Source organism: Lonchura striata, chromosome 13 (assembly GCF_050655825.1).
Source record: "Lonchura striata isolate lonStrDom1 chromosome 13, ASM5065582v1, whole genome shotgun sequence".
Lineage (NCBI taxonomy): Eukaryota > Metazoa > Chordata > Aves > Passeriformes > Estrildidae > Lonchura > Lonchura striata.
In genome coordinates this window covers 15,178,189-15,188,987 of record NC_140715.1, presented here as the reverse complement: position 1 = coordinate 15,188,987, position 10,799 = coordinate 15,178,189, and the positions used below count along the sequence as shown (strand labels likewise).

At 51.5% G+C, this 10,799-nt stretch overlaps 1 long non-coding RNA gene across 1 annotated transcript; it reads left to right on the top strand.

Annotated features, from left to right (window-relative positions):
• The first annotated feature begins 2,045 nt into the window (after positions 1-2,045).
• LOC146766189 (uncharacterized) lies at positions 2,046-5,332 on the top strand. The gene is made up of 5 exons (XR_014958330.1): positions 2,046-2,178; positions 4,209-4,287; positions 4,382-4,500; positions 4,946-5,002; positions 5,159-5,332. It is a non-coding gene; the product is annotated as an uncharacterized LOC146766189 (long non-coding RNA).
• The last annotated feature ends 5,467 nt before the right edge of the window (positions 5,333-10,799 follow it).

Here is a 10,799-nt window from a genome sequence, read left to right as displayed (position 1 = left end):
TGCAGCTGTAAAAGCTGCTTCCTGGCAGCTGCTGTGGAAAGGTTGAAAACATAAAAAAGACTTGGGCTTCCCAATGGGCTTTGGGATGTGTTCTCAGGCCTTGCCAACCACCTTCCCAGGGACTCCATTTCCATTGTTAAAATGCTGGTCAGTAGCAGCAGACCCCCTGGCAATTGTCCTGGTGTGGAAGAAGCAGCAGCTATGCTGCCACTGGTGGCCCTGACTAAAGGGACACCTGTCCCATGTCACCCACAGGACAAATTAAAGGGTCTGACTCAGAGGCAGGAACAGGGGAGCTCATGGCAGGAGGAGGAGGGCTCTGGTATTTCCTTCTAGGGTGTGTTCATTGAATCCAAAATAAAGAGTGGTCTGTGAGGATGTGACCTAAGCAGAGATGGGTGTTCTGTACTCAAGGGCTCCTTGGCACAGAAACAGGACAAAAGTGGCCTGTACTGTGCTAGTCCATGTTTTTTGGGAGTCTCCTGTGACAGTAGGTCGAGGCTACCATGCACTGGTGCTTTGGGTGCTGGCTAGCAGGCTGCTTTCCCTCCTTCAAGGCCAGCTTTGTGCCTGCTGCAGGGTGAGAGCAGAGCCTGTGCAGTCTGTGTTCTGGGATCTAGAAGTGTCCCTGGCTGTCCTGCAGCAGGGAGATGCTGGTGGCTGCAGCCTGGCCTGCTGGTCAGGATGGTCCTGGTTCCCTGGGTGACACTTTGTGTCCCCGTGTCCAGAGAGCAATGGCAGGGCTGTCCCCTGGGCTGTTCTCACTGGAGGATGCTGGAGGCATCAGAGACTGAGAGCCCAGCTGGGGCTGGCAGGGAGTGAGCAGTTAAAATAAGTTAAAAATGAGTTTGAGTTTGGTTTTTGTTGGGAAGAATCCTCCTAAGGTGGCAGGAGCTGCTCAGAGATATGGGCTGGCTGCCTGTGCTGGTCCCAACACCAAACAGATCCCAAACCCCTGGATCTGTTTTCAGGGTGCTCCATGTGTACATCTCCACCAAATTCCCTGGCTGCACCAACCTGGCAGCTGTGCCATGCTGGCACAGATGGGATTGCTGCCAGCATTTATCCCAAGACCAGTGCTGGCAGCAGGAGTTCCCTGAGTGATTTGTGTGTGAGCTGAAGCATCTCTGTAAGAGACCAGGGCTACTGATTGTAAACTGGGCAGCAACAGAGACTCTGCTACCAGCTTGGCTGAGCTGCTCCAGGGTTTATCTGCCCTGGATGTTGAAACCCGTCCCTCATTTCTGACCTAGACCTGCCTTGCTCTGGGTTTGGGGCCAGTGCAGGCTGAGGTGGAGCAGGTCTGGGGCAGAAGCAGCCAGGTTGTTGGGACAAGTGACTCCTGCAGAGCTGCTTGCTCCCTGCATGGGTTACCCAGAGTTAGGTTCACTCTGTCGAGGGGGCTCCACACACCCTGCAATTACTGAAAAGGAAAGTCAAGTGATTGTGGGAGCAGCCTTGTTGTAGAGTTGAAGGCGTTAAATGGGACAAAACACATGGGAGAGCTAATTCCTTTTATTTGGTATGGAAAACAAATTAGCTGGGTACACAAGCCCTTTCTGACACTATTGTTACTGTTATTATCCCTTACTGGTGCTGTTAGAAATGAGGGCATTGCATTAGAGGGAAGGCACATTATGCACGTGTTTAGATGTGCTGGTAACTGCTCTCTTCTGACAGGTATTTACTTAATGATATGTTGGAGTGAAAGCCAGCAGCAAGGACAAGATTTGGAGGGAGCTGGGAGTGCTGAGCTCTGCCTGGTCCAGCCTTACCTGGACCTCCTGGAACTGCCTAACACCTCCCACTCACAGTAGACATCTCCCAAAGCCCCTTTTCTGTACTTCCAGCAGGGTCCTGACCAGAGCACGTTCCCAGACTGCATCCTCAGTGCTCTCCCTGGTCCCAGGCCTGATTCCCATGGATGTCTGCAACCTCCAGAGCTGCCCTGACTTGCTTGCAAAAGGTCTTTCTGCTCCTGCCTGTGCTGGAGGCAATGCCTCCTGTGGGTTCCAGTGGGACTGGTCACGTTTCCGGTGTCATGTGCTGTCCATGACGGATGGCAGAGCCAGTTTTTCTGCTCCAAAAGTGGGACTGGGGAGGAGACCGCAACACTCAAAAACCCAGAGCCCTGGCTGCTGCCAGCCGTCGAGGAGATTGCTTCTTTTTCAGCTCCAGGTAAGGCTCTTCCCTATATCCCTTATGCCATGCAGGGAATTTACAGACTCACCTGTGTGTTTTACAGGCTGGAGAAGCAGAGCAGGAGAGCAGGGTGAATGAGGGTGCAGCAGGAGCATCTCTGGGACAGCTCGTGCTCCATGTGGTCTTGGGGATGGCAGTGGGGACCTGAGCTTTGTGGGAAGGATTTCAGTTCCCTGGCTGAGATGGGAGTGGGCTCACTGTGAGCCTGTTGTGCTTGGGAGGGTAAGGTCACACTAGAAGGGTGTGAATTCACAGGTTTGCTCCCTGATCCAGCTGCACCTCATGCCCAGCTTGGCTATGGACAATTGCAGCTGCTCCGTGGGGACCATCAGCTGGTCTCTGGGTTTTGCTGGTTTGTCTGCCTGGGCTTTAGGAAACCAGCTCATCTGGGGCAGGCAAACCTGCCTGTGTGAAATGCCAGGCTCCAGAGGAACAGGCAAAACCAGATCTGCTGCTCTGGGCTGGGATGGAAGGGGAGAAGCTGAGCCTTGGCAGCCATCAGCAGGCAGCACCACGGCAGGGGCTGCACAGGGTGCTGGGTGGCACCCCCAGACAGGAGCTTGGCAGAGCCCGCCCCATGTCTTGTAAATCAGCAGGGATAGAGGTAGCAGTGCAGGGGGGGCTTAAAGGGGTTTAACCCCCCATAGAGGCATTTCTTGGCATGGGTTGAGGTGGAGCTGTCCCTTCCCAGCCCTGGCTGCTGGACTTTGGTCTGGTTGTCCATCTCCTCGTGCAAAGCTCGATGTCCACCTCTGTGCCTTCCCTATCTGTACCCATCTGTACCTTGAGCCTTCCCTAACTGCTCCCCTCTGGCAGTGAAGGCACAAGGCAGGGGGATCCTCATGGATTCGGGGCTGGGCACACCATGGGAACCATGGGGCAGCTTTGGTGAGCAGGACCTGGGGCCAGAGCGTCACCTGCACCTTCTCCTATCCCTTCCCAGGGCTGCCTTTTCTTTTGTTAATGTTTGATTATTTTTAACGATTTTAGATTAAAATGTGATTATTTTCAATTAGTAGTTGCACTTCTTAATTACGGAGATGAATTAGATTGCTGTTCATTATTAATTAGATTTTAACTTTGCACTGATTACATCTTCTATCAATCACTTCCCACACTCCTTTCCTTCCCATCCAAACTCCCTTCCCTCCTGCTCCCCCAAAACCCACTGCTTCCTGCTCCCTTGCAGCATCCTGGGGGTTTAAAAACCTTCCTAGAAAATACAAATCAATAATATCGGCTCAGAGGCTGCAATTGTCTCCTTCAGAAGGGCCAATAACACCAACCAGATGATGTCATTTTGTGGCTAAAAACCATTAAAAGGAAGCATTAATATTCTGCTTCCCTCCAACACTTGCTGGAAGAGAAACTATTTCCTAATTACCTGCTGCCACAGGGGCAGATCTGCTCTTCCCAGTGAGCAGAAGGGACCTGATCCCCTCACCCTTGCTGCCCTGTTTGTGTATGAGAGGGAGGGTTTGAACTGCCCAGGCTATTTCTTAGGCTTTGTTTGGGCCTCCTGTTTTTAAAGCAAGCTGTTTCCTTTCCTTTCTTTTCATCTGTCACCTTTCAGGCACCTAATCAATGCTTGGGAGTTTTCTTAACCTTGCTCTTGGCTTCTTTGCTTGCTGCTGTCTCCATCTCCCTCTCTGCCATCACCCTGTCCCTCCGGGAAGGTGTCCTTTCTACTGGGGATTCTTAGGAGCCTGCTCTCTATTGTTTCTTCCTCATTTAATTTGAAATACTTCTGTAATTTGCACCTGCTCATGGTGGGAGGTTATGACATCTCCCTGCACATTTGCCCTGCAATTTCTCTGCCTCCATCCCTCTCTACTTGTTGCTGTCCTGGGCAGAGGGGGCTGCCTGGGTGGGCACAAAGTCTGGTCTTTCTGGTTTTTGTGTCGTCCACAGATTGTCCCTGCTGTTTGCGGGGGTAAGAATTACACAGGGAGGCATTTTCATCCCTGAAAAACTCATCTTCCTGCACTCTCTTGTTGCTCCTTCAGGTCCTCTCTGATCCATAGGTGTGACTGTCTCGTGCCCCAGAGCTCTTTGGCTTTGGTGACATGTCGACAATCCTGAAATGTGAGTGTTTGGTGTGGGCCCAGGGCACCTGCAGGGTTTGTGTGTGCTGGATGCTCCACGCTGGCAATGAACCTTCCTCTGTGCCCTGCTGTAGGGTTTGGACGGGAAGATAAGGAGAGAGAGGAGGACAAAAAAGAGAAGGAAGAAAAGGAGAAGACTGAGGGAGAAAAAGAGAAGGAGAAGCAGAAGAGGAGGAAGAAGGAAGAAGAAAAGGTGGGGGAATGATGAAGTTTTCTGCAGAACCATTTACATCCTGGCTGTAAAGGGAGGCCAAATCTGACCCATGGCAAACCCACACCTGTAGTAGATGGAGCTATGCTGCCCACAGCCTAGAAATCACAGTGTCCATGGCTTTTCCACGAAGAGACAGCTGTCTCTTTGCTCCCAGCATTTCTAGTTAGATCTCCCTCCTTTTTCTCTCCAGATGGGATGCTGGTGTGGCAGCAATGCTGCCTGCACTGCACACACCGTGCAATCCTCGCCCTTGGCTCTGGAAAACTCTGTGGTGCTGTGGTCACACGTGGCTCCACTGCAGCACCACTGGTGCCAAGCCTGGCTCTAGATACCCACAGGACCAGGAGCCTTTCTGCCTCCTGACTCTGAACTGCCAGGGTTCCCAGGATTCCCAGTGATGCTTTTCCCTCTCTCTTCACCCCAGCAGGGAGATGGGGAAGAGGACAGGAGCAGCAGCAGCTCTGACAGTGACTTGGAGGAGGTAACCTCACCCCAGCTCCGTGCTGGGGCCTGGCTCCCCCTTGCACCCCACCCCTGTGGGGTTTGCACTACAAACCCTAGCATGGATGCTACCAAATACCTGGGATGGGACACTCAGCACTCCCCCCACATGCTGTCCCTTTTATTTCTGTTTCAGGACCAAGGCATTGCCAAGGATGATGAGAAGGAAGACAAGGATTAGTCTTTCCATGCTGGAGCAGCAGCACACACCCTGGGCATGCCGAGGAGATGGAGATGGAAATAGCAGCTTGGGCTGGAGGGCAACTGGGCCACTCTTAGCCAAATAAAGATGTTGTGATCTCCAAAGAGAACTGCTATTCATTCACCCAGTCACACTGCCTACCCAATGCTATCTGTCCTTCTGCAAAAGGAAACACTCAAGGAAAGGCAATAATAGGTGGGGAGCTGGGACCTGGGTGAGCAGGTTTTGTACAAGACCGTCGGAGAGAAATGCAGGGACTCTGTCTGCCTGGCTCTGCAGAGTCCCTCCAGATTTGGCATCACCAACATCCTCCTGTGCCCTCCACGCTGTTCGTTGTGGGATGGAGCAGCGTGAGCAGGGACAGACACCTGGAGCTGTGCTGATCTGCTAAAACAGATTTCAAATTTATCGAAAACAAACGAAAAGCAGTTCTAGGGGGAAAACCCCCGACAAAGCTCTCTTTCTTTGCAGCGCTGACCCAGCGCAGGGGCCGCGCCTGTTCATCCCCAGCCCCGCCGCAGCCGCCGAGGGCTGGCATCGGGCGCGGCGCCAGGAAAAAAATAAGTGGGAAAAATTAGGAAAAATGAGCTGGCACTGCCATCTACCGGGAATGAGACGTCTGGCAGCGGGGCCATGGGTTTCATAACCGCTCGGCTGTTTTATAAGGCTCCCGCAGCGCTTCGGGGGCAGGGAGAGCATCGGGGACAGGGAGAGAATCAGGGACAGGGAGACAGCATCGGGACAAGGAGAGCATCGGGGACAGGGAAAGAGCATTGGGGACATGGATAGCTCCGGGGACAGGGAGAGAGGATCAGGGTCAGGGAGAGTATCAGGGACAGGAAGCACTCCAGGAACAAGGAGAGCTCCGGGGACAGGGAGAGCATCAGGGACAGGGAGAGGGCATTGGGGACAGGGAGAGCATCAGGGACAGGGAGAGGGCATTGGGGACAGGGAGAGGGCATTGGGGACAGGGAGAGCATCAGGGACAGGGAGCACTCCGGGGACAGGGAGTGCTCCGGGGACAGGGAGTGCTCCGCGAGCCTTGGATGCTGGCAGGGTCCAGCCGGCAGCAAAAGGGACCTCAGAAGGTGACACAGGGCCAGCACCCTGACCCACTGCTTCTGCTGGCAGTTTTAGGACAAGCCCAGAAGTCTCACCATCAATAAAAACTTCAATGCAAACTTGAGCATAAGCTCTCCCAGCCGTGTTGCTGCCTTGTTTTCTTTTCCTTAAGGAGTCTATTTTTATCAGTATTTTCTTGAGTAATGCAGATTTCAGGCAAACCCAAGATTAAAAGTCAACACCGCAGAGGATTTTACTTGAAACCACAGAATGTGGCTTTGGATGTTCTTTCCGTGGAACAAATGCAGCCGGCTCTTGTATAAGCACAACAAACAGCAGGAAAGATGCTGAGGAATGTTGTCTTAATTATCCAGCACAAAGATTAAAGGGAAACACGAAGATGGGAAAAAGCAAACAACCCCAAAAGCTAAACTCGGTTTCAGTGAGCTGGTTTGGCTTCAGCAGGAAAGGATTGATTTTAACTGCCTTATTGCTTCATAAACCCTTGGGTGCATTAATGTAAAATAATCCTGTGTGGGGTTATCTTACATATTTTACTTTTCCCTCAGTGCAAGTACACAGAACTCTTGCACAAGACACACACTACTTCCAAATAGTTAGATGGAGTTGCAGAATTTTACAGTCGCCTCAGGCCATGCTACTAAAGGATGGGAATATCTTGGAATAAATTCTGTGTTTGCACATGAAAAGGAGAGGCCTTGCCTTTGCTTTTCAAGATAAAGGTTGGAAACCTTTCAAGTATGGTGTGCCAGACTCTGAGGTGAAGCCTGTCCCTAGATGCTCAGCTGGAGCTGAGAGATGCTGCATCTCACTGGAGTGGGATTCTGCTTTCCAGCTGTCAGGTATTTAATCTAAAAGCCCTGAAATTGTCCTCTGAGCCTTGTGCTTCAGCTCCCAAAATGTGTGGAGCCTGCAAATGTCTGTCTGCAGCTGACCCCACAGCCATGTCCTCACCCTGCCCCAAATCTCAGCATCTTCATGTGCTCAGGGCCAGCGCTGGGCACTCCCTGCAGTGCTGGGTGATGGTGAGCACCAAGCCAGGTGAAATCTTCCTGTTTGCTGCTCGTGTTTTACAGGCCCTGCTTCAGGCCACTGCACCAAGCTCTCTGCAAATACAGCTTGTGCAGCCAGATCCCTGTGGCACAAGGGCAAAGAGCCAAACACACGCAGGGACTGGTTGTGTGAACATCCAGCTGTCTCCTCCAGCAGCTGAGCTTCTCCATCCTGCCTTCAGCACTTTGCCCTGCACTTAGCTCTCTCCCCTCTGCACCCTTGTCCTACCTTCATAGAACTGGCCAAATTTGCCCAAAAAGCTGTGGAGGTGAAAACCATTTCAAGTTCCCTGGTGTCCCTAATTCCTTATTGCATCTCAACCCTGCCTTGAAGCCAGCTGACAAGAATGGGCATAGAGCACAAACATTCGTGCCAGCCACGGGGCTTATGGCTCTAAAAACACTTAGTGGAGAAGACAAAAGGCAGGTGGAGCATCTGGCTTTTGGGGACGCTGAGGACCTTCAGTCACAGCAGTTCAGTAGCTGTCCTGAGGGACACGTCCCCCAGCATGACCTCGGTGCTGAGTGTTTGCCCTCAGACGTGCCAGCCAGCAGCTGCCCAAGTGCTGCTGGGCCTGAGCTCTGACTTCATCAGCCTGTTTTAACCACCTCCTTTGCTTGGAGCATCTGCAAGGTTCAACCAGGGGTTCCTTGGAGCTGCTGTGTCCTCAGCTGGCTGGGAGAAGAGCATGGAGCACAGAGCTGGGCCAAATGCCCATCATACCAGGCTCTGGAGGGGCAGAGTAGAAAAAGAAGACCAGCAAGAGGAACTGGCAGCAGTGGAGTTACTTAAGCAAGTCTTGTTTACACAAATGTATATAATAACAAAGTTATTATATAAATATGTACATAAATATTTATATATTGTAAAATATGTATTGCTGGTCCTGGAGGAGCAGGAGGGGTTGTGCTGCCCCTGCTCACAGCAGCTGGGGGTGCCTGCAGGGATCCTGTACATCATGTGGCTGTCTGGGGTGACAAGAGGTGCCAAGAGAATTTAGATGTGGAGAAAGAATTTTTTCCTATACCATTTCATTCAGATATGTCCCCAAATTAAGGCATTTTTCTATAAATGCCAAAAATTTCAGAACTGAAAGGCTGGGCCTTTCTTTTGTGATGAGACTTTTCATCTTGCATCTAGGGGCTTTATAATATAAAGTGTCCTATTAGGGAAACAAGGCTCTCTAAGGTAGAGATCAAAAAGAAATCTTTCCTCTGTTCCCAAGTGACCTTCTTCGGGGAAAATTTCATGCTGCTTTTTCATTCCACTAAAAAATGGGAACAGTTAAAAATCCTCACTTTCCCTGAAAAGCTGATTCCTGCAGTCCTGCTTATGATCTGCTAATCTCTGCAGAGTGCTGGGCAGAGGTTTCCTATGAAACCACTCTTCTATTTTTGAACTGAATAAAAAGAAAAGAAAAATTCAAATGGAACTGGAGTCATGCAAGTGAAGGCTGTTTTGGAAGGTGAAATCCCTGCTCCTGCTTCCTGCACAGCACTCAGACTTGCTCGTCTCTGCACTGCATCCTTCTACAACTTATCCCTTCATTCTGAATATCTGTAAACTAAGACTCTTTGCTATGTTAATTAGCAGCTAAAAATTATAGCAGAGCTTTAGCAATGGGATTCGTTTTAATGAAAATGATGCTAAGGATACACATCTTTCCCAGCACCTTTCCCTCCCTTGCAAACCTCTCTAGGATTCTGCATTTCTCTTTCAGAAGAGCAGAGCAGGCTCCTTACTCCCCAAACCTTCCTGCAATAGCTTCCTAAAACCCACAGTGGAATGGTGCCAGGCTTCTTGCGAAGGGAAACCTTCAATTTGCTCTGGCAGATTCACCAGGCCAGGTTTCTGGGTGACAAATGTTCCGAGCAGTAACAACTTGACCTCTTTAAAAGCCGTGACGTCTGTGCGTTATGAAAGGAGGAGCTGGTGACGGGCTTACCCAAACATGATTCACCTGCTGTTCAAAGTGCAGCAGAGGTGGAGGCCAGCCAGCCTGTGGAACAAGAAGGCACAGACAGAAATATTTGTCTGCTCCTTGAGCAGAAAGCTCTTCCCAGGCCACCACTGCTGTGAACAGGCCAGGGGCCCACAGCAGCTGCCCACAGCAGCTATTTATAAATGTGGGAGAGACACAAGCCTGCTCCTCCTGCCTGAAATCCAGCCCAGAGTGTGTTTAGGGCTTCATTCTGTCTGGCTGAGGGGAAGGGAAACTGCAGGGACACCCTGAGAGCTCCATTTCTCCTTGAGACTTCAAGGTGCTTCCTTCTCCACATGGTCAGACACAGCTGCTGGAGGGAACTGAGCCACTGGCTTTGCAAGAGCTCTTCTGTCCTCACCAAGGAGGACACACAGGGATGGTGGAGATGCTGGAGCTGAAGGAACAAGGGGCAGGGCAGAGGATGAGGAAGTCAGCCCCTGGATCTGGCCTGACAGCCCGGAGGCATCCCTGCGGAGCAGGCTGTGCCACCGGCAGAGCTGGCAGCCTCCCCTGGCAGAGCGAAAAGGCAGCGCTGGGTGCCCGCCAGCCCTGCTGGCATCTCTGCCAGGCAGGTGGGAGCTGCACAGGAAAAGTGGAAAAAGGAAGAAATGAGGGAGGCGGCACGTACTCGCTTCTTGCTGAGGCAGGGAGCCAAGGCCATGAGAGCTGGTGAGGGAGAGGGGCAGGGCAGCTGGCGGGTCCCCAGCTGCAGTGCTGGGCCACCATGGTGTCACCCCGGGCCACGGGTCAGGCACACGGACACACAGCAGCTTGTGAAGTGGGCAGCTTCTGTCTGCCCTGCAGGAAAGGCTGATTATGAATCTGCTCTCCCCATCCAGAAGATAAAGAGGGTGATGTGACCTCCAGGTCTGGCCCATGGGGATGCAGCTCCTCTGGACATCAATCTACTTGGAAGTGGTGGACATTGCTGCAATGTAGGGGTGTCCTCAGGGAGTTGTGTTGTTATGACTTTTCCTCCTTTAATCACTTTGTTATGTTATCCATAACATACTTTAGGTGCTGAACAAGCACTATTGACTTCAGACGCCTCCTTGGGAGTTCCTATAGATGGAGGATCTTCAGCTTCAATAAAAATACCAATAAAACAATTGCAAGGCATTGAGGCAAGCTTACAGCACCCTGCACCACAGCCCATGGTCTTGTCACCCATCCCAGGGATTCCCCCCAGGATAATGGGGACAGTTCTGGTCTGGTTTTGTATTCTGTCCTCAGGGGTATGTGGTTTGGACATGACTGCCCATACTGTGGAAAAAGACATCTCCATCTATTGTATGTGGGACTTGCTTCCAAGGCTGACTGATAATGTTCTGCCAACGTCTTTGCCAAGATGTTTGGCTCGAGAGACTGAAATGAGCCAGATAGGAATCTGGGCTGTCCTGCTGTGACTCTCCAGTTTCCAGGAGTACAGGCATAAGCCTAGTTACATGAACAATG